Here is a 21,708-nt window from a genome sequence, read left to right as displayed (position 1 = left end):
AAATTTACATCCCAAGTTTGATCAAAATGAATTAGAATCCACGAATATATTTGCTCAAATCTAAGTTTAAGTCATTTTCTACTAAAATCATATCCCTCAGAAATTAGCTTAAGAAGGTTTTCTTCATAATCTCTCCATGACTCCAAATATGAGTCAACTTTGCTTTATCATAATCTTCTCTGAGAGATTAAATGCATATACAAAATAGAAGAAAGTCCAGGCAAACAAAAGAGTCAGTTAGCATTTATTAAGCACCTACTATGTTCCAAAGATTTAAGTTCTAAGAACATTCAAAAAAAGGCAAAAAAAAAAAAAGTACTTTCTTTCAAGAAACACTTAGGCTAATAGAGGAAACTACTTTCAAAATACTATATACAAACAAGATATATTTTGGAGAAATTGGAGATAATCAGCAGTAGGAAGGCACTACTATTCAGGGAATTAGAAAAGGCTTTTTATAGAAAATATAATTTTAGTTGAAATTTGAAGGAAGGAGAAAGTCTAACAGGGATGAGGAAACAGAGAATTCCAAGTACGGGAGACACCTACTAAAAATGCACAGAATCTGGACTGTCTTGTGCAATGAACAGCAAGGAGGCCAATATTGTTTATCCAAGAGTATCTATGGATGTGGGAAGAGAAAGAAGGTTTAAGAAAGGTAATAAAGGACCAGCTCATGAAGGATTTGTAAGGCCAAATATAAAGTTTTATGCTTCTTTCTTTAGGATAATAAGGAACCATTGTGGTTTACTAAATAGTAAAAGTGGCAATGATATGAATTACACTTTAGGAAGATCAGTTCAATCACAGTGGCTAAGCTAGAGTGAGAAGAAACTTGAGATAAGGGGATCAATCACAATGTTAGTCCTTTAAGCCAGTCATGGGGTGATGAAGGCCTGGACTGGATTGGTAGCAGTGTTGGAGAAGTGAAAGGTACATACTTAAATGAAAGTAGAAAAAACAGGACTTGACAAAAAGGTTTGTCGAGGATGTGGGGAAGATGGTGCCATTCCATTAACAATAAAATTAGAAAGAGGAAAGAGTTTGAGGTGAAATATAGCAAGTTTGATTTTGAACATGCAGAGTTCAAGATGTCCAACAAGTAGCTGGAGATGCAAGGCTGAAGGACTAGATCAGCAGATCTGAGAATTATAAGCATAGAGATGTTAATTTACTACATAGGAGTTGATGAGATTACAAAGCAAAATAGTACAAAAGGAGAAGGAGGCATCCATAGTTATTGAAGTTAATCCAGCTTCATGATAAATTTAGCAAAGGAGACCAAGAAGGAACAGTTAAGTGGGAGAATCAACAGTATAGAGAAGAAAGTACCAAGAAAAAGGTAATTGCAAGTGTCACATGCTACAAAAAGACCAAGAAGTATAAGGATTGATAAAAAGGATATTAGATCTGGTGATTAAGAGATCAGGGGCACCTTTGGAGAAAGCATTTTCAGGTGAATGATGAAATTGGATGCCAGACTACAAAGATTTAAGAAGAAAGTGAAAAATATAAGATCTTCTTAAGGAAGTTAGTTACAAAAAGGAGAGATATGGAATGACAACTGTCTAGGATGGACAGATCAAGTGATGGGTTTTTTTTAAGAATGGGGAACCCACAACATGGTCATAGATAGCAAGGAAAGAACTACAAGACAGGGAGAATTTGATGATTAGTGAGAGTAGAGATGATAGAAAGACATTCTGCTACAGAAAATGTGATGGAATGGGATCACTGTTATGTAGAAAGGCTAGACTTGGCAAGTAGAAGGATTCTCTCTTCATGTGAGAGGTGGGGGAGAAATAATAGTGGAAGGGAATCAGTAATCACATCAGTAATGTGAGATCAATAAGAGAGAAAAGAAGGCATTCCTGATAAAAGGTCTCAATTTTTTTTATTGAAATATGAAACAAGGTTCTCATCTAAGAAAGTGGGCATAAGAAGAGCCATAAGAGGTATGTGGTTAATATGACAAGACTTGGAAAAGCCATTGTGGTGAGTGGGATTAAAAACTGCCTTGTGTGGGCAGTAGAGGGGTGGAGGAACAGATTGTGAAAATGAGTAAATTGAGGGACTAGAAAGTTAAGAGTAAGAGGCAGAATTCACATGTATCTTAAAGCCCACTGGTATAAGGCCAGGAGTTAAAGAGGAGATAAAAATTACATGAGCAAAGCACTAAACTCACTGAGAAAAAGAAGAATGTCCTGGAGACCAGGAGATAACAGCCACCAGTCTTGATTGAATGACAAAGATTGAATGAACCTCAGAGGAAATGGGGTAATAGAAGATAGAGGATGGCAGAAAATGATGAGGTTTGAATAACTAGGATTTCAGAATCACTTGGATAGGAAGGTTATAAAAGGATTAGTTGTTTAATCACTGAGGAAAGGGTTCAGAGAGTTATCAACATCCTTAGGGGTTTTGCCTCAGGATGAAGATGTCCAGGGCCTCAGAGTCAAAATGATATAGCTGGAAAAAGAGGGGATAGTATCAAAACTGAGGAAAGCTCAGTGGCTTGATTCTCCTTTCCTTGAAGGTCCACACTGGTGAAGAGAGCTATGGAATAGTGGTGTCAATCCATTTAGCCTTTCCTTTCCAATACATCTTTCTTACCTCTGGATATTCAGACTCTAGCTCACTCACATTGTCTAGAGAATCCAACTTGGTGCCACACTGGAACCTGCCTATTGCCTTTTCTGTAGAGGGCTGTAACTATGAAAAAGAATATTTGAATCTGAAGCAGCAGAGCACTTAAGGCTAATTACCTACTCAATGTGAGATAATGGTTCTATAAGCAGATACTTAGATGATATAGTAATGTGATGGCTCTCCTCACAATTGGCGCTTGCTGAATGTGGGGTGGTAAGGTAATTATAGGCAAGGATTGGAGGGCTGAGGAAGAGAGATTAGAGTCTCTCTGCTACAGCATGCTCAGGAGTTAAGACTTCATGCTCCAGACTCCATAGTCCAGGATCCATCTTTATCAAGTCACATGGCAGTTTGCCAGCCTCCTTCACTTCTCCCCCTAAATACCAAGGACTTCTGACTGATCCTGACTCTGACTGATCCTGAGGCCCTCCAGAGAGCTAGTCTGGACAATATATATTGGTATACTTGTTTCCAGTAAGACCCTTCAGACCAGAAACCCGCTAACAATATCTGGTTTGACTCTCTACTTTTCTTTGGTATTTTTCATTTCTTTTTCTGAGAAGTCAGGGAGGGCATGATCATCTCCTTTTTAGTGTTTTCACCTCCCTTCTTGAAAAGTCAGGGAGGATGTGATCACCTCCTTTTTAGGTTTTTCACCTTCCTGAGAAGTCAGGGAGGTCATGACCACCTGTGTTCTAAAACAAAAGAAAGCAGGAGATATAGAAGGCAGTAACTCTGAAAAGGTATATTTGAATCTAAGACAGCAGAGCACTTAAGGCTAATTCTACTCAACGTGAGATAATGGTTCTATAAACAGATACTTAGATTTTTCTATTGTGGTATTTCCTATAATTACATGTGTAACGTTATCTCAGATCTCTGCTCTCTGCTAAATGAATACTGACTAATCTGTCAATTAGTATGTACCAAACCATATTTCCTTCACTAAAGTTCCTTTCTGTGACCTCAGCATGGTGTAGTAACCCTGGGGTATGAACTTTCATAGATACTATGAGATTTAGAGTATGGTGCAGGTATATTTGTGTATCTGTAACATAAGGAGAAGCTAACTAAATTTGTAGAGTCTCATCACCACCATTGGCTCCAAAGTAATTTATCATTCAGGTACAACTATTAAAGACCTAGTAAGTCAAATTTGTGCTGATAGAAGGAGTAGCTTCATGCAAGAAATCACAGGATCCAAAATAGTCAAATACATAATTAATGAACTGATGCTAAGTGAAATGAGCAGAATCAGGAGGTCATTATATACTTCAACAATAATATATGATGATCAATTCTGATAGACATGGCTCTTTTCAACAATGAGATGATTCAAACCATTCCAATTGTTCAATAATGCAGAGAATCAGCTACATCTATAGAGAACTATGGGAAATGAGTGTGGACCACAACATAGCATTTCCACTCTTTCTGTTATTGTTTGCTTGCATTATTGTTTTCCTTCTTAAGTTTTTTTTAACTTTCTTGTATAGTAAAATAACTGTATGGACATGTATTTAACATATACTTTAACATATTTAACATGTATTAGACTACCTGCCATCTAGGAGAAGGGAGGGGAAAAAGAGGGGAAAAGTTGGAACAAAAAGTTTTGCAAGGGTCAGTGCTGAAAATTACCCATGCATATGTTTTGTAAATAAAAAACTATAGTCAAAAAAATACATAATTAAGCTGTAACTCATAGAATCATGAGATTATAGGACTTGTCGTGTAGAGAACGTCAACCTATTCATTTTATAGATGAAGAAACTGAAACCCAGAGTAACTAAATGATGCACATCTTGAGCTTTCTGTCCCTTAGATATCTCAAGTTCATTGTGCCCATAATAAAACTCACTATCTTTACTCTCAAACCCTACCCTCTTTTGAACTTGTTTGTTTATATCAAAAATGTCACCATATTCAAAACCATCTAAGCTCAAAACTACCATGTCATCTTCAACTCCTCACTCCCCTCTCACAGGCAATTTGTTGTCAAGTCTTATCATTTCTACTTTTACAACATCTCTTATATACATCCTTTCTCCTCACTTTATATAAGCACCACCTTGGCATAGATGCTCATCAGCCCATCCATACACACTATCCTATTCATACATACTATCTCCTCGTTTCAGATTTATGCCCTTTCCAATCCATTCTTTATTCAGCTGACAGTGAGCTTTCTGAACCAGAGGTATTACCATGTCACTCAATCCAACCCCTCCACTGGCTCTGTATTACCTCCAAGATCCTCTTTATTTGACTTTTAAAGTCCCTGGTCTCTTCTTACTTTTTAAGTCTTCTACTTTATTATCGTCCATTTACTCTACAATTCAACCACATTGGGTTTGCTTGCTATTCCTTACATATGACACTACATGTTCCAATATCATGTATTTTTACTAACAGGAATATTCTTATTCCTCACATCTGCCTTTTTACTTCCAGGGCTTCCTTTAAGACTCAATTCAAATACTACCTTCACTGAGAGGCTGTTCCCTATTTTCTCTAACTCAATCCACACTGCTCATGCATTCCTTCTGAGATTATCTTCTATTTATATTATATAGATTTTACATGCACAATTTTTTGCCCATTCTATCCCCTATTAGAAGGTGAGTTCTTTGAGGAGTAGGACCATTATTTTTGCCTTTTGTGTTCAATGCTTATTACATTAACTGGCACATCCTAAGTTTTTAATTAGTAGTGGGGTGTGTTTTTTAATGACTAACAAAGGTAATAAGGTTTAGGGTGAAACTTCGAAGATAATATTTGACTGAAAGTAGTAATTCTAATAGCAGGTATCCAGATTGTATGACAGAATGTTAGAGTAAATATGTGGGTAACAAAAAGAATTTTGGGAAGTTTTCAAAACAAACCACATGGGAAGTTTTCTATTATACCAATGGACAAGATGCATTCAAATATAAAGATTTTTAAGGAAGAAATTTTGGAACTTTGTAAGTGCTGATCAAAAAAAAAATTCTAGAACAGTGTAATGTTCTTCTCTAAATTATAATGTTCTGTCTCCAGCCAGCACAAAGGTGGAAGTTGGAATGATCTGACTCCGCCTCTGAAAGTGGGGTTGTGGGCTTCTGTCTTGTGAATCTCCTGGACTCAATCCTGGTTGAGGCTCCTAGCTTATATATGCTCTCTTAAAGGTGTGACTCTTAAAGGTGTGAAAGGTGTGAACTCTGATAAGTACTAAATTCATTAGTGAACTAGAGAACTGTTAAGTACCATGCTAAATTAGATAACTGTTGTCTCTATCAATTCCAGTGACTTAGCACCTTGTAAGAATTCTAACAGAACAGTTAAACCACTAAGTGAATCTCTTTTTAACCTTTTCCTCAAGAATTTTCAGTCTACATTAAAAAGCAAAGACTTGACTTCCATAAATAGCAGTGCATATATATCTGGTTGTTACAGATAGCATCCAGATTTGAAATGATTAACCTTTTACCCTTTTTTGTATCATCTAAACTACCACAATAATCACTGCTAAATATTCATACTAGGGCAACTAAGTGATGCAATGGATAGATTGCAGGATCTGGAATTAAAAAGATTAATCTTTGTGAATTCAAATACAACTTCAGATACTTCTTAGTCTTGAACCTAGGTAAGTCACTTAACCCAGTTTACTTTAGTTTTCTCATTTGTAAAACAATCTGTAGAAGGAAATGGCAAACTACTTCAGTATCTTTCGTCAAGAAAACTCCAAACATGATCATTAAGAATAGAACATGATTGAAACAACTGAACAGCAACAAAATATTCATACTTAGAAAAATTCTAATATTAAAGATAGTATAATTAGTTAGTATATGCAAACACTAATAATCAAACTATCAATTATTCTAAAAATTATGGATTTGACTACAAAAATGAATCAGAATACTTAGAAATTAAGATACAATAAAATGAAAACTAGAAACCTTCAGAACATTCTCTTAAATTCTCAAAATTGACATGTGTATATAATTATCTTCTAGAGAATCCAACCAAAACCAGTTTTTAAATACCATATGTGAAACTATTTTTATAAGGAAAATACTGATTCAATTAATATGGGAACTTCCTTTGCATCTTTTAAAGAATATTTTACCTGTACATTTCTTTTTTGTATGTATAATATTTTTATTTATATCTAAAAGCCAAAAGATGAAGTCTATACTACAATGGCAGCTGATTGTAATGTTTCTTCAAGTGAAATCAACTATCTCATCTTTGCTTCCCAATAAACTGCCTTTTTTGGTTTATGTCTCTCTATACTATTATAGTGTAACTGAGAATTTCATGTCTATCTATATATCTATCTACAGATATATATATATTATCAGATATAGGTATGTATGTATATGTGTATATATATTTAAGAAATTCCGTTATAGTCAGCTCAATGTTTACTGAGGGCAGTAACATAGTCTCTGGACTGATGGGAAGATACATGTTCCCAAAATATATCATTTGTTCTATGTAGGTAAAATTTTCCAATGCAAATAGTTTGGCAATTGTATAGGGCTGTCTTTTATATAAAAAAATGCAATTATAGTCAATGTTACTTCCTTTTCATATCCATAATTTACAATATTTATGATAATAATAGCTTATATTTATCTTTTTTTAACTGGAGAAAATTATTTTTATTAAAACTTTTTATTTTAAAAACATATGCATAGATAATTTTTCAACATTGACCCTTGCAAAGCCTTGAGTTCCAATTTTACCCTCTTTTCCCCTACCCCTTCTCCTAGATGGAAAATAATCCTATATATGTTAAACATTTTACCTGTATGTTTCAAATCAGTGTCTGATTTTCACATACTAACTTCAGTTTCTTTTGATCTAATGTCTGAAAACTTTGAATGTTTTTACTAACAGTAAAATTCAAACACAAGGCTAAATATATATACAAAGAAAAAAATTGTGTTTTTAATAGATAAGACCTAGAGTCCAGACCACTAAACTAAACTAAACTAAAAAAAATTTAGACATAAAAATGAAAAGAGAGAACTAGAATGGTTCTTAAACAGATACAGTTGTTTCTTAAAGACTTATCTTAGTGGGGCAACTAGTTGGTGCTGTAGTTAGAGCAAAAGCCCTGAAGTCAGGAGGACTTGAGTTTAAATCTGGCCTCAGACACTTAACACTTCCTAGCTATGTGACTGTGGGCAAGTCACTTAACCCCATTGCCTCAGCAAAAAAAAAAAAAAAAAAAGACATTTAGTTTGGAATGACATCATAATGTTCCTTTTCCGTTCTGATTAAGATGGTATCATAAAGGTCTTAGAGAAATCCAACTCTCCCATCAATATCATAGCAAAGTTGTAAAAGAACACTTAGTGGAAGAATGAGCAAAAAAAAAAAAATAGAACAATACATTATTAGGTCCTCATTTCAGTAGAGGACTACACAAAAAATAGGCAACCAACAGAACATGGTACTCAGAAAAGCATATTCCATGAGAGACAGAAGACTAGCATGAGCTCCCAAGAAGAGAACTTGAAGCTAGTAGGACCTTGGCCCTGGCTTTCCAGAGTAGGGAAGAAAACTAATACCCAAATAGGCTACTGTAAAGGGAAACAGACCTTAGAATTACTTTCACACCTTCACACTTCAGTCCTATAGCAAGATACAGAATACGCATAGCGTCTGAAAAAGAGAATTTAATTTGAAATCAGAACAATTTACATCTGACTGAAGTTTGTCACAGACATAGTAAGGAAAGGACAACTATCAATTAGGAATTCTGCAAAGAGGAGGAAACAGGTCAATATCCATGCTGGACCACAAGAAGCGGGAAACACGAACTAGGGATTGTGGCAGAGGATGGGCTCTTGTCCTAGCTAGCTACCCCATGTAGAACTGCAGAGGTAACAGCATACATACTACACAGGAGACAACACCAAATAAGGTCTGCCCACTATACCCAAGAGGATAGGGAGAGGGGAACCTGATCCTAGCCAAAAAAAAAAAAATCTGAAAGAGAGGCTGGAAAAATGAGTAAATAAAACTGACCAAAATAAAAAAAACATGATGGGGTAGGTATTATCATTATCCCTCTTTTACAGATAATGAACTGAGGCCGAGAGAAATTTGTCCAGGATCATAGACCTAGTGAGGGTCCGAGGTAAAAGTTGAATTCATGTTTTCTGATTCTGAATCAGAATGAGAGCTTTTATCAACCAATTTTCTAACTATGCATTTTGAATTGAATGTCACAAAGATATTGTATACTTAAAATATGCAAAATAGAACTCATTATTTCTTCCCCAAAACACAGCTCCTTTAGGACTTTCCTATGCCTACCTAGGGTACACCATCCCTGTAGTAACCCAAATTTGTAACTTTGGTGTCATCATCAACATTTCCCTTTTGCTCATACCACATATCCAATCAATTGCCAATCTCATCACTTCTATCTTGACAACATCTCTTCTTCACAACATACTTCTTCCTACTTACAACTACTTGTATCCAAGATGTTATTAAACCTCACCTATATCATTGCAATAGCTCCTAATTAATCTCCCTGACACTAGTTTCCCCCTCTCCACTCTACCACCCATTGCACTTCCAAAGTGATCAAAGCAATTCTTCTAAAGAGTCCTGTCACTCTCCTATTCAATAAATTCCTTTTAGTGTTAGAACCAAATATAAACTCCTTTGCTTGGCACTTGAAGCTACATACAAACTGACTTCTTCCTATCTCTGCTATCCTAGTACATATCATTTTCCTCACATACCAAATGAGCCAACCAAATTATTTTTCTTATAGACATGGAATTCTATTTCCTGTTTCTATTTCTTCACACTGGCTTTTCTTCCCTGACTCCACTTCTTAGGAGCTCCTAATTCTCTTCAAGATTCAACTTCAAGTGCCAAATTCTACATGAAGCCTTTAATGATCCTATCCAACTACTGTCTTTCTCCTCCTATATACAAAATGAGTTTGTATAGTTTGCATATAATCTACACATATTATATATACACATACATAAATATGCAAGCATTATGTTATCCAGATAGATTGTAAGCTCCCTGGGGAAAAGATTGTTTTCATTTATTTTTGCATTCTATTAAACCTACCATGGCACCCACTCCAGAGTGAGTACTTACTAAATGTTTACTGATAGATGGAAGGATGGATGGATGAGGAATTGTAGAGGTAAAACTTAACAACTGATTGGATATGGGGGATGAGTGTGAGGGTAAGTAAGGACTCAAAAGATAATTCTGAGGCTGAGAACATGAGAGATGGCAGTGTTCTAGAAGGAAAATGGAAAAGTTCACAAGAGAAGTGGGGAAAAAAAATAATGAGTCTGATTTAGACAGATTAAATTTGAAATGCTTTTATAAGACACCTAGTTGGAAAGGCCCAATAGGCAGCTGGTGATTCAAGACTGAAACTCAGAGGAGAGACTAAGGATGAATATAGATCTGTTTATATAATTGTCATTATGCAAGCTCAAACATTAGCTTAAAACAATATGTTATTTTTTTTAATATGTGAAGATACTCCTTTAAGGCAACACTCATGCCTTGTATATATTTTGTGTACAGTTTGGCATGTGCTTTTACTCAGAATTCCCATGGTGTAATAGATTGGCAAAGTGAAGCCTTATTTTCTTTAAAAAGAATAATCCATTTTCTAGCAGAGTACAAAGGATTACTTGCCAAAATGTTGAAAAATTAGCTAATACTTTTGCAAAGAATTTGCTCGATCAGTATATAAAACACTGTAGTACATTTGCAAATCACATGCTTCCCACTTTGCTAAAATAGGAAAAATTTGATAGTTGTTTATTTTCAGTAATTTTTGTAACTAGGGTTTGGAGAGTTAAAAAATATAACTAAACTAAAAATGCTAAGTATATAATAAGTGCTTAATAAATGCTATGTCTATAGATAGTCACTACATCTATCATCTATCTATGAACAGTACTGAAAATGAACTCTATAAAAATTTAGAGAAAGAAATTATTAGGGAACAAAATGCCTGTAGAAGGCTTTCTAAAGCTGTGGGATTTAACTTGGTCATAAAAAAAATGGGTAAACACTAATAGAGAAGAGCATGGAAACCATCATACATATCAACTACTTACTGATAGAAATATAGTTATCATCACAAGACACTATTCTACCTAAACAATCTTAAAATTGGTACCCTCAAGTTTAGACAAAAAAATCCCTTTTAAATTTGTCCCTTTCTTCTCCCCCTAGCCAACACAGCATACTCCCACAATTTCAAATTCAACCCAACTCCTTCAATTAAGTTACCTCCTTGCCAAAATAATCTTTCCTCATCTAGTCTGTACAGTCAACTATCTCGACCTTCTTAAGCAGCAGCCTAGGTCCCTTTGCCCTCCCACCCATTCTTTAGCCAAATCCAAGCAATCTAGAAACTTATCAATTATTGTCTTAACCAAAAAGTGGAAAAGGTATTTTATAAATCTTATACAAGAGATCAAGTGAGGTTCAAAGAAAGGATAGCATTACTATTTAAGCCTTAGGAAGAATGATACCCCAAGCCCAGATCACCAGCCTTTCTTCCATCCAAGCCTCTTTCCTTAGCCAAAGTCCAGGAAGCAATGCTTGTGGTGATTACTGGTAACTGACTCTGCAGGAGCTACAGTCCCTACATCCTCAGCAGCTATAATTATTAATAATTCAGAAAAGAAAAGAGCTCACCACTAAAGTCTCTGACATTATGAAATAGTTCAATAGAAACAATAGATATGGCTTCACCTATAGAAATGACAGTAAAAGTGCAACAATGCCATTATGCCTGCCATTGTACCTTAAGAACAACTGAGCCTTTCCATCTGCCTTGCTGCTAAAACCTCCTCTCCATGTTATCTCACGTCATTGAATGTGAGCTTGCTGAGAGGAAATAGTTGTTGAGGCTTATTTGTAAACTCAGTACAATGCTTTGTGAATAGTAAGACCTTAGTAAAGACATTTTACTAATAACAATAGAGAAATTTTATAACTGCTAAACTCATAGTTTTGCTTTTGTTTTCTCTACTAAAGAGAACAATTTGTGGACTGGGAAGGATAGAACTAAATAGCAAATAACAAAGATTAATATGGAAATAGTAAGAGAATGAACACTTGAATTACCTGCATCCTGGTTTAGCCCATATGCTGAAATGACTTATTGGAGTGTGGCCTTTGCATGCTATAGTTTCTTATAGAATCACAGGTGAGAGTTAGATGGATCAAAAGTAGAAAGCAGCTTTGAAAAGGGCTCAGGAACCCTTACACTAGAAGTACTAGTCTTCCCTAAATACATCCTGTATCCCACTATTTAAGGAAAAGTAACTGAATGTCTAGAAAAAGACTCAATTTAACAAAAATGGCTCTGCATGGTTTTATAAACAATAACCCAATTTTTCTTAATAGACAGGATTTCTAGGCTTAGAGAGAACAGAAGGATACCATAGTTATAATTTACTTCAATTTAAGTGAAAAAAGAACAGTGAGGTTTGTGCTAGACAAAATACAACATGAAAAAAACTGTCAAGTATGTATAATAAAGGAAATTGCAATGTTCCTGAGTACTTCACCTAGCATTTTGCTCTTGCCCCTGGCTTTATTTGTAAATCAATCAAGGACCACCTTAGAAGCAGAGTCTTATTGTCCCAACTTTATAAGTGTCCTTATAAAGCTCTTATAATTTGGGGAAGGAGGTAGAATCATAATCAGGAATTTAATATACATTAAAGGAATTTTTTTCAGCCTAAGTTACATAGTTGTCTCCCTGGTACGTTGTATGATCCAGTCTTCTATTCTTCATGTAAAAAAAAAAAATGAACCCATCTTCCATCTCTGTACCTGGCTCAACTCATTACTAGAATGATATTTCTTCTCACCTCTGTCTCTTGGAATCACAAATTTCTTTCAATATTTGACTCAAACGTGATCTTTTCATATGACATGTTTTCTGATTCCCAACCCCATTCCCAGCAGCTAGTATCAAAAATTGCTTTATATATATTGTATTAAAATCATATATAATGTATATATTCACATATATACACACACACCCATATATGTATTTTGTCTCCAAAATAGAATATATGCTACTTGAAAATAAACCTTGCTTTTAGCTTTGCATCTTTAGTGCCTAGCAAGTGCATATCATATGTCAAGTGTTTAAATATTTATTGATCATCATAGAATTAGAATAGTTTTTAGAAGCCACCTATTACAAATAGTAAGTGGTACAATGGATAGAGGATAGGACTAAAGCAGAAAGACCTGAATTCAAATCTGATCTCATATTTCTAGATCTGTGACTCTAAGCAAGCCTTTTAACCTCTGCTTGCCTCAGTTTTCTCATTTGTAAAATGAATATATTAGCACCTGCCTTGAAAGGCTGTTATGAGGATCAAATGAAATAAAGCACTTAGCACAGTGCCCAGCACATAATAAGTTTCATATAAATTCTTCACTCCTACCCCCCCCCAATCTCCTCATTTGATAGACAAGGAAATCAAGAAAGCACACAGTTTAAATGACTTGCCCATAGTCCCACAAAGAGTGAACAACAGAGGTTAGATATGAAGCCAGGTTTCCAAAACCAATGCCCTTTCTGGAATGCCACATTGCTGCTGTTTCCTATCTGTCAAGATGTAGTTAGTTTCTATTTTGGGTGTTGTTGCATGGTGTTCTACACTTTCCAACTCTTCCAGTTACCTTCTAGAAGAAATAATACACAAACATAAAGATTTTTTAGACAACAAACAAGTTTTTGGTCTTTTTCATTTCTCAATCCTAAATCTCATTTTTTGGCATATTTTTCATATGCTTGCGCCAACACTCAGAATGAAGGCATTTAGTACCAAGGTATATGTTCACTTGGTTTGGAGAGGTCTCATCAAATTCTTCATCAAATTCTTCTCTTTCCTCATCCTCTGTAACAGATGTTTGCACATCAACTGCAATTATCTTCAGGGTGGCCTATTTATATTTGTCATCAGCACTGTTAAGTCAAAAAGACCAACCATCCCATGAAACTATGCTTCTTGTTGCCTTTGGGTGCGTGATGAAATCAATCTGCCAATTCCTCTCTTTTTACTCTGAGGAAAATTGAAGCGTTCTCTTCCCACTGAGCTACAAGTTGTTTACTTTTTCTCGTGTCATTTATAGTGAGAATGTCAATGTGTTCATGCTTCATTTTCTACAGCACTGTTATCAATTCAGTGATCTGGCAAGAAATGTTGTTTACTTCTTCTCATGTCATTTGTAGTGAGAATGTCAATGTGTTCATGCTTAAATTTCTACAGTACTGTTATCAACTCACTGATTTGGCAAGAAAGGTCTCCCTGTAGTTTATCAACAAAATAATTAATCTTTACAGTCTAAAAGTGGTGTGATCCTTAATGCTTCCTTTTGCAGCACTTCATTGCTTTTCCTGAAGTAGTGGAAGGAGGCTGCTTAATAGAAAATCAGTTTGCATTTTGAGGTGTTTCATGGGAAATATAAGGAGGTAAAAAGAGTTGACCATGAATTAACATTTACTGCAAAAATTTAAATGTTGTAAAGAGTCACCCAAATTGACTGAAAAATCAACATGTAAGTGCCTATACTGTGCTACATGCTGTCCCTGCCTCAAAAAGGCTTATGCTATATTAGGGGAAAAACCCAGGACATATGTGTAAATGCTGAATTTATATAAATATAATATAGTCAGCTCAATAGCTGTGCTAACGCACTGAACCTGAAATCAAGAAACCTGTGTTCAAATCAGACATTTACTAGTTGGGTGATCTTAAGCAAGTCACTAAACCTCTGTTTGCCACTGAAGAGGGAAATAATAAACAATTCCAATATCTTTGCCAAGAAAACCTCATGAATAATATTGACATGCTAGGATCCATGGGATCACAAAAAGTCAAACATGAATGAATGACTGAATAACAGCAATATATATATTAATTACAAAGTAATTTGAGGAGAGCACTGGAAAAGTCTCATGAATGAGATTGTATTTAAGTTGAGTTTTCAAGGAAGCAAGGATTTCTAAGAAGCAAGGAGAAGAAAAGATTGCATTCCAGATATAGGATTTAGCCAATGTTGAGGCATGGAGACTAGTTTGACTGGAATTCAACATATAATAAGCCAGAAAACATCTGGTAAAAGAAGATTGTGAAGCGTTGGGGCTGGAAATATTTTATCCTAGGCACAGTAAGAAGCTATTAGAGTTTTTGGAGTAGAGGGATAGAGATGGTCAAATCTGTACTTTAATCTTCACCTTCTGTGTGCAGGATGAATGGAAGAAGGAAGACAGTTGAGGAAAGGAGACCAATGAGTAGATGGTTACTTCTAAAAAAAAGATCCTGAAGTACTGGGATAGATGGCTATGCAAGTGTAGGGAAAGGGAAGGATGGGAAAAATGTTATGAATGTAGAATAACAAATGGGAAATAATTGGATGGGTAGAAGTGGGGCAGAATGTGAAGAATCCAAAGATTAACTCAGATTACAGATCTGAGAGTGGTGGTGGCAAAGGGGGGAAATGGGACAGTTAGATTTACACTTAAGGAAAATGATGTTGATGGCAGACTGCAGAGGTAAGAGATCTAAGGCATTATCATACACCAGACCTTGCCATTGTCCATTAGCATTCCATTTTGCTAATTAGAATTCTGACATGAAGCTACAAACCTTCAACCCTTCCCTCTTCTTCAGTGTTCTGAAACTTGCACTCCCTTTTGCCCTCTTCAAAATCTCCAAACTCCTCATTTCCCAGTACTGTTTCAGGCTGTGTTCTGATTACACCTTCCTCCTCTCCTATGTGATCCCATAGTTATCCATTTCAACTCCCGACTGCTCTCTGCTCTTTAATTCACAGTTCTCAAGGTGTTGTCTTGGTACCCATGAGATGTAAAAAGTAAAAAAGAAAAAGAAATCCTCCACTTCATTGAGAAGCTCCTATCTGAAGTTGGTATAAGGAATATTGACAATAAAAACACAGAATGAGAAGGCACAGGTGGCTTGCAATCTGCTTCTGAGTCATGGAAACATTCAATTAAGTAAAATCATCATGACGACATGGTTAAAAAACCTTCTAGTGATGTTTTCCTTTCCTTACTTGTTGATCCTCATTCAAACAGCAAGAGTCATATGGAAAGTTTTTCCAACTTAGAATTAACCAGATTACCCTTTGTTAAGAACACCATCAAGGAGTCAGGGTTATCATGATTAAATATCAAGGTGGATCAATTGGAGAATGGTTGAGTAAGTTGTGGTATATGAATGTTATGGAATATTATTGTTCTGTAAGAAACGACCAGCAGGATGAATACAGAGAGGATTAGCGAGACTTACATGAACTGATGCTGAGCGAAATGAGCAGAACCAGGAAATCATTATATACCTCAACAGCGATACTGTATGAGGATGTATTCTGATGGAAGTGGATTTCTTCAACAAAGACAAGATCTAACTTAGTTTCAATTGATCAAGGATGGACAAAAGCAGCTACTCCCAAAGAAAGAACACTAGGAAATGAATGTAAACTGTTGGCATTTTTGTCTTCTTCCCAGGTTATTTATACTTTCTAAATCCAATTCTCCCTGAGCAACAAGAAAACTGTTCGGTTCTGCACACATATATTGTATCCAAGATCTACTGTAATCTATTTAACATGTATAGGACTGCTTGCCATTTTTGGGGAGAGGGTGGAGGGAGGGAGGGAGGGGAAAAATCGGAATAGAAGTGAGTGCAAGAGATAATGTAAAAAATTACCCTGGCATAGGTTTTGTCAATAAAAAGTTATTTAATTAAAAAAAATAAATAAAGTTGATTGGGGAAAATAATAATAATAAATAAATAAATATCAAGGTGGAACTTTTGTGCCCAGATAGGCACTTAATATATTTTTTTTAATTCCTCAGTATGTATCTTTCTGTATTGTATTCTCTGGATTGCCATTCCTCTTCACCATCTCTATCTATATCCATCCTTCAAGGCTCCAGTCATTTATCTACAACCCCCACTCCATAATATCATGCCTGGTCATGCGAGAATTTTTCCTTATTCTTAAACACCTATTTTATTTGATTTATTCCACTCACCTGATTTATCTAGTACATTTATTAAGTATATACCATCAGCAAGAAAGTCAGAATGAAGTAGAAGATTTAATTCTTGGCTTGTAATCAGGAAAATCTAAGTTCAAATACTATTTCTGAAATGCATTACCTGTGTAATCTGGACAAATGTTATGGGCCAGAACTCTGAACTTGAAACAAAGGATTCTTACAAGGTACTAAGTCAGTGGAATTGAAAGAGACAGTAGTTATCTAATTTAACATGGTTCAGTATGATTGATTTAATCCTACAAGGAAATGTTATGGACCAGAACTAGAAACAAGGTACTAAGTGGAATTGAGGAGACAATGGTTAAATCTAGTTTAGCATTGATTTAATCCTACAACAAATAATGGTTTCCTAGTGATATAATGATTGGTTTATACTCAGTGTGGAGCTTATAAAGTAGAAGCTCTCAGGGCCAAAAAGGACAAGCACACTAGAAGCTCTTGGAGGCCGAGACAGATTCATTCCATCTTCCATCTTTGTGGTGTCTGGAGGCTGAAGAACAAACCTTTGAATTCGGAGAGATTCAGAGGACAGAGAAGGCAGATGGGAGCTCAAGCTCTTGAAACCAAGGAGAGAGATAGATCTCCAAAAAAAACCAGTGGAGCCCCAAGTGAAGGTAAACAAGACTTTGAAGGAGACAATAAAGGATTTGGACTTTAACCCCTGGCTACTTGGGTGGTGATTACTGAACTGAACCGAAGACTGCTCCCAGAAACCCCAAGAAAACCTCAACAGAGAACATTACATTTTAAAGAGAATATTACGGACAAATGTTTTAATTTTTTGTTTTTTGAATTTTATATGTTTCAGCTAGTTCCCTAGAACTTGCTTCTTGGAATTCTCCAGCTCCTTCTGGCATTCATAAAATACTAAAATTTAAGGATACAAAGATGAAAATCAGCATATTTCAGAGAGAAAGAGGGGGAGAGGGAGAAAAGACACACACACACACACACACACACACACACACACACACACATACACACACACAGAAACAGATAGACAATTAGAGACAGAGAAACAAAGATGTAGAGACAGACCTCAAATAGCTTAAACTAGAATAGGAGGGATGCCTAGTATAAAAGGAATGGGAGTCAAGGTAAAAAGGTGATGAATAAAGAAATTCAAACATACCCTAAGAAAAATTTGAGGAGAGAACAATTCTAATTGTGTAGCATTTATACTACCTCAGTTTGTATGCATGTATGCCCATTCCGTTGTAAGCCCTTGGAGGACAGGAGTTATATCTTATGTGATTTTGTATTTCCCCATCACTCAATACAATGCCTTAGACAAAAAAGGTGCTCTATCAATATTATTAACAATAATAGATTACATTTACATGTGGTTTTAAGGTTTGCAAAGTGCTTTAAATGTATCATTTGAGCCTTCATGACACTTTGAGGTAAAAGCCATTATCTTCATCATTTTATAGATGGAGAAAACTGATGCTAAGAGAGAGTAAGTGACCTGGCCAGAGTTACAATTAGTTGTGCTGTTTGAGACAGAACTTGAACTCATGTCTCCCCTCTTTAAAATCAGCATTCTACTCACCATACTGCATACCTGTCTGGGAAAATAAATATGTGAGTTCTTCCTGACTGTGAATTTATTCCTTTGCTCTAAAATACTTTCTACACTCCACTTGGACAGACATAGAGTCATATAATTTCAGGACTCAAAGGAATATCAAAAATTATCTAAGTTAACAGCCTCCCTTTCTTACAAATGGAGAAAGCAAGGCCAATACAAAAACAAATCAAAATACCATACTTCTTTCAAGGTTCAGGCCAAGACATTACCTCCATGAAGACTTTCTTGACAAAAGTCATCCTGCAATACTCTTTCCTTTTTTAAATTCTCCAAAGTCTGAATCTGTTCCATCAAAGATTTCCTTATATGTTGCCTAGGAACTACTTTCTGGCTCTTTTATAATATGACTTAATATTAGACTGGAAACTATTGATAGGGCTTTTTTCTTTGCCTTACTTCCTTGTATCACTATTAACAAGAGTAGGCGGTTATTAACTAAGTTACATTAAGCTGACACTAAGAGTGACACTAAGAGAACACATGGCATTGTGGATTAAGCAATCAATAAAATATATCTGAATTCTCATTTCAATTCTGTTTCCATATCTACAAAACAAATACTTACTTGGATACAAGAATTGTGAGATGAGAATGATTGCAATTGAAGAAATATGAAAGCAATATTTAAATTTAAAGCCTGATTTACATCCACAGAGTAAAAATGTGTGTTTGGCTGCCTTTCTTTTTCCTGGGTGTAGGCAGATACCTGCAGGAAGTCAGTATACCTATGGAATCTAGGGCAGTCCCTTGGCACTGAAATCATCTGCAGGAATTTTCAGGTATCAGATTGCTACAGGAATTCAATTGCATATTGTGGGTTGACCACAGTTCAGTTTGAAACATCCTTTCTAGAATTTTTATTTTCAATACTTCAGATTAATTTTTTTAATTTAAGTCAGTAGAAAATATTTTTACCTCTGAACCATTACAATATAATGGTTATTTTTTAAAGCAATAATTATCTTTTTATTTTGATTCTGTCTATTCTTAAATTACGTACAATACAGTTTGCTGGGATCTTCAAGAGTTTCACAGAATTTCAGAGTTAGAAGACGCTGTCTATTTCAACTTTTACTAGAACAAGATCTATGGTCTACCAGGCAAGGATTTAGTGGCACTTGCTTAAAGACTTCCAGAAAAGGGGAACCTATGGACTTTTCACAATTCATCCATTCACTCCCAATCCCCTGAATTGTCAGCATCCTTTTGTGTTTTATCTTCTCACTCCTGAAAGAAGTATTTTTCTCTTATTTGCATCTCCATTACTTAGAAAGTGATAACATGATAATGATATCAAGCATGATAACAGAAGGCATTTAGTAAACATTTATTGACTAACTGAATGACTGTTTTCAAGGGCAGCCAATATTGTCCTCATGAATAACTCTAATTTAGGACTTATTCCCCACCGGAAAGCAAATTATTTGCCTCTTTCCAGTTTCCAGCGAATACCCCAAATTTTTCATACTGGGACCAGGCAGAGAAATTTTTTTGTTTTACTTATGCAAACTTTAAAAATAAATAGATAGGTAAGTAGGTAGATGAAAAGGCTCAACTCCAAATCATGAAAGAGCATCAAAGTAGAGAAATTTTGTACATATATACAAAATAGTTATGTATTGTAATACATTTAAAAATATATATATATATATACATGTATATATAACAAATTTACAATGTAAAACACATATAATACATTTAAATATATGTATATATGCATATATAACACATTGGCAGGTATTTTAGTAAATTTATAAAGAGAAAGATCTATACTACATGTATAAAAAAGGAATATACTGATAATTAAATACAATATATAAAAAAATTACTAATAATTAGAAAGAATTTTAATGGAGATTGGACTGTCAGTATTAAAGTCATTTATTAGATATAGCTATAATTTATAAAGTGATTGTGGGAAGTTTAAGTTAATAACTGATTACAAAGATAATAATAACAGTAATCACTATCATTCTATTATCATTGAAGTTTAAGAATCTTTGCCTTAAAACGTGTTTTAAGGCAAAGATTCTTAAACTTTTTCCACTACAATCCCTTTACTCCCAAGAAATTTTTACATGATCCTGGATATATACAGACATATAAAATGGGTATCCATCATTTACATAATAAACCATAATTTCATGATCCCCACATTCAGTTATAAGACCCCATATGTGATCAAGAACCATGGTTTAAGAATAAAAAGCTGGGCTTAAGGGATATAAAGCACTTAATTTATCATCTGATTTGGTCTTCATAAGAAGTCTAGAGGCTACATCACTGGATCACAGAATACATGACTAGGAAGTAAGATGTAAGAAGACTGAAAAAGAAGGGGACTAAGTCATGAAGGGCTGTGAGTGTCAAAGAGGATTTGAAGAGACTCCCTATTATCAGTAGAGAGTCTCAAGAGTTTATTGAGAGGTGACATGATTAGATCAGAACTTTAATGAGTGAATGAAGGATAGATGATTGAAGTGGGGAGAGAATTGAAGCAGGTAGACCCACCAGCAGGCTTTTGAAATATTTCAGGTTGGAGTAGGTGAGGGCTTTCACCAGTGGTGGAAGTGTCAGAGGAGAGAAGGGGATGCATCCAAGAGATGTTGCAAAAGTGAAGCCCGCAAGCCTTAGCAACAGTTTGGACATGGGAGGACAAAGGAAAGAGGAAAAGAAAAAGAAAAAAAAGCAGTGAAAACCCAAGGGAAAAAGAAAGTCAAAGAGGAAATAACTGTCAAATGCAAACAGGTCAAAGAGACTAAAGATAGAGACAATGAATGAAATGAAAAGGTCACTTTTCTTGATCTTAGAAAGAACAATTCCAGTACAGTGACTAAAATAGAGGTCAGAAAGTGTTGTATCAAGGAGTGGATGGATGAAGAGGGAATGAAAGGAATTGCCCATGCAGTTGATTGCCCATCCTACAAGTTGGCAATAGAAGCAAAAGGGAGCAAAGATATATTGGCAATCTAGTAATATGGCAGTCATGATAAGTTGTTTTAGTTGTTGCGATTCTTAGCCTACGAGAGAAATCAGTATGTTTCTAGACAGAGGAAAAACCTAATAGAAGTTGAGCAAGAAATTGTAGAGGAGAAAAAATATATGTCAAACTTCTATTACACATCATTAAAATAAAAAATATGGGGTTTTCTGGAATGATATTAAAATATCATGGTATTTTAAAATATGGAGCATAGAAGGCTGACCAAAAGATCCAAGAAGCCTGAAGTTTAAGTTTCATCTTTGACCAAACTGGTTATGTTTACCCTTGTAGTATATCCAGGCAACTCTTTAAGATATTAGGGCAAAGAGAATACATGGGCAGGAGATCAGTTTTCTCAGTAGAGTT

General features: G+C 35.2%; 1 protein-coding gene across 4 annotated transcripts in view; it reads right to left on the bottom strand.

The window, feature by feature from the left end:
- The window catches only part of WDR27 (WD repeat domain 27), a 243,228-nt gene that overhangs the window by 111,206 nt on the left and 110,314 nt on the right, over window positions 1-21,708 (bottom strand). The gene's annotated exons all lie outside the window — the stretch shown is intronic.

This window comes from Sarcophilus harrisii, chromosome 4 (genome assembly GCF_902635505.1).
Source record: "Sarcophilus harrisii chromosome 4, mSarHar1.11, whole genome shotgun sequence".
NCBI lineage: Eukaryota > Metazoa > Chordata > Mammalia > Dasyuromorphia > Dasyuridae > Sarcophilus > Sarcophilus harrisii.
The sequence above is the reverse complement of the archived record's forward strand: the minus strand, read 5'-3'. Positions and strand labels throughout refer to the sequence as shown.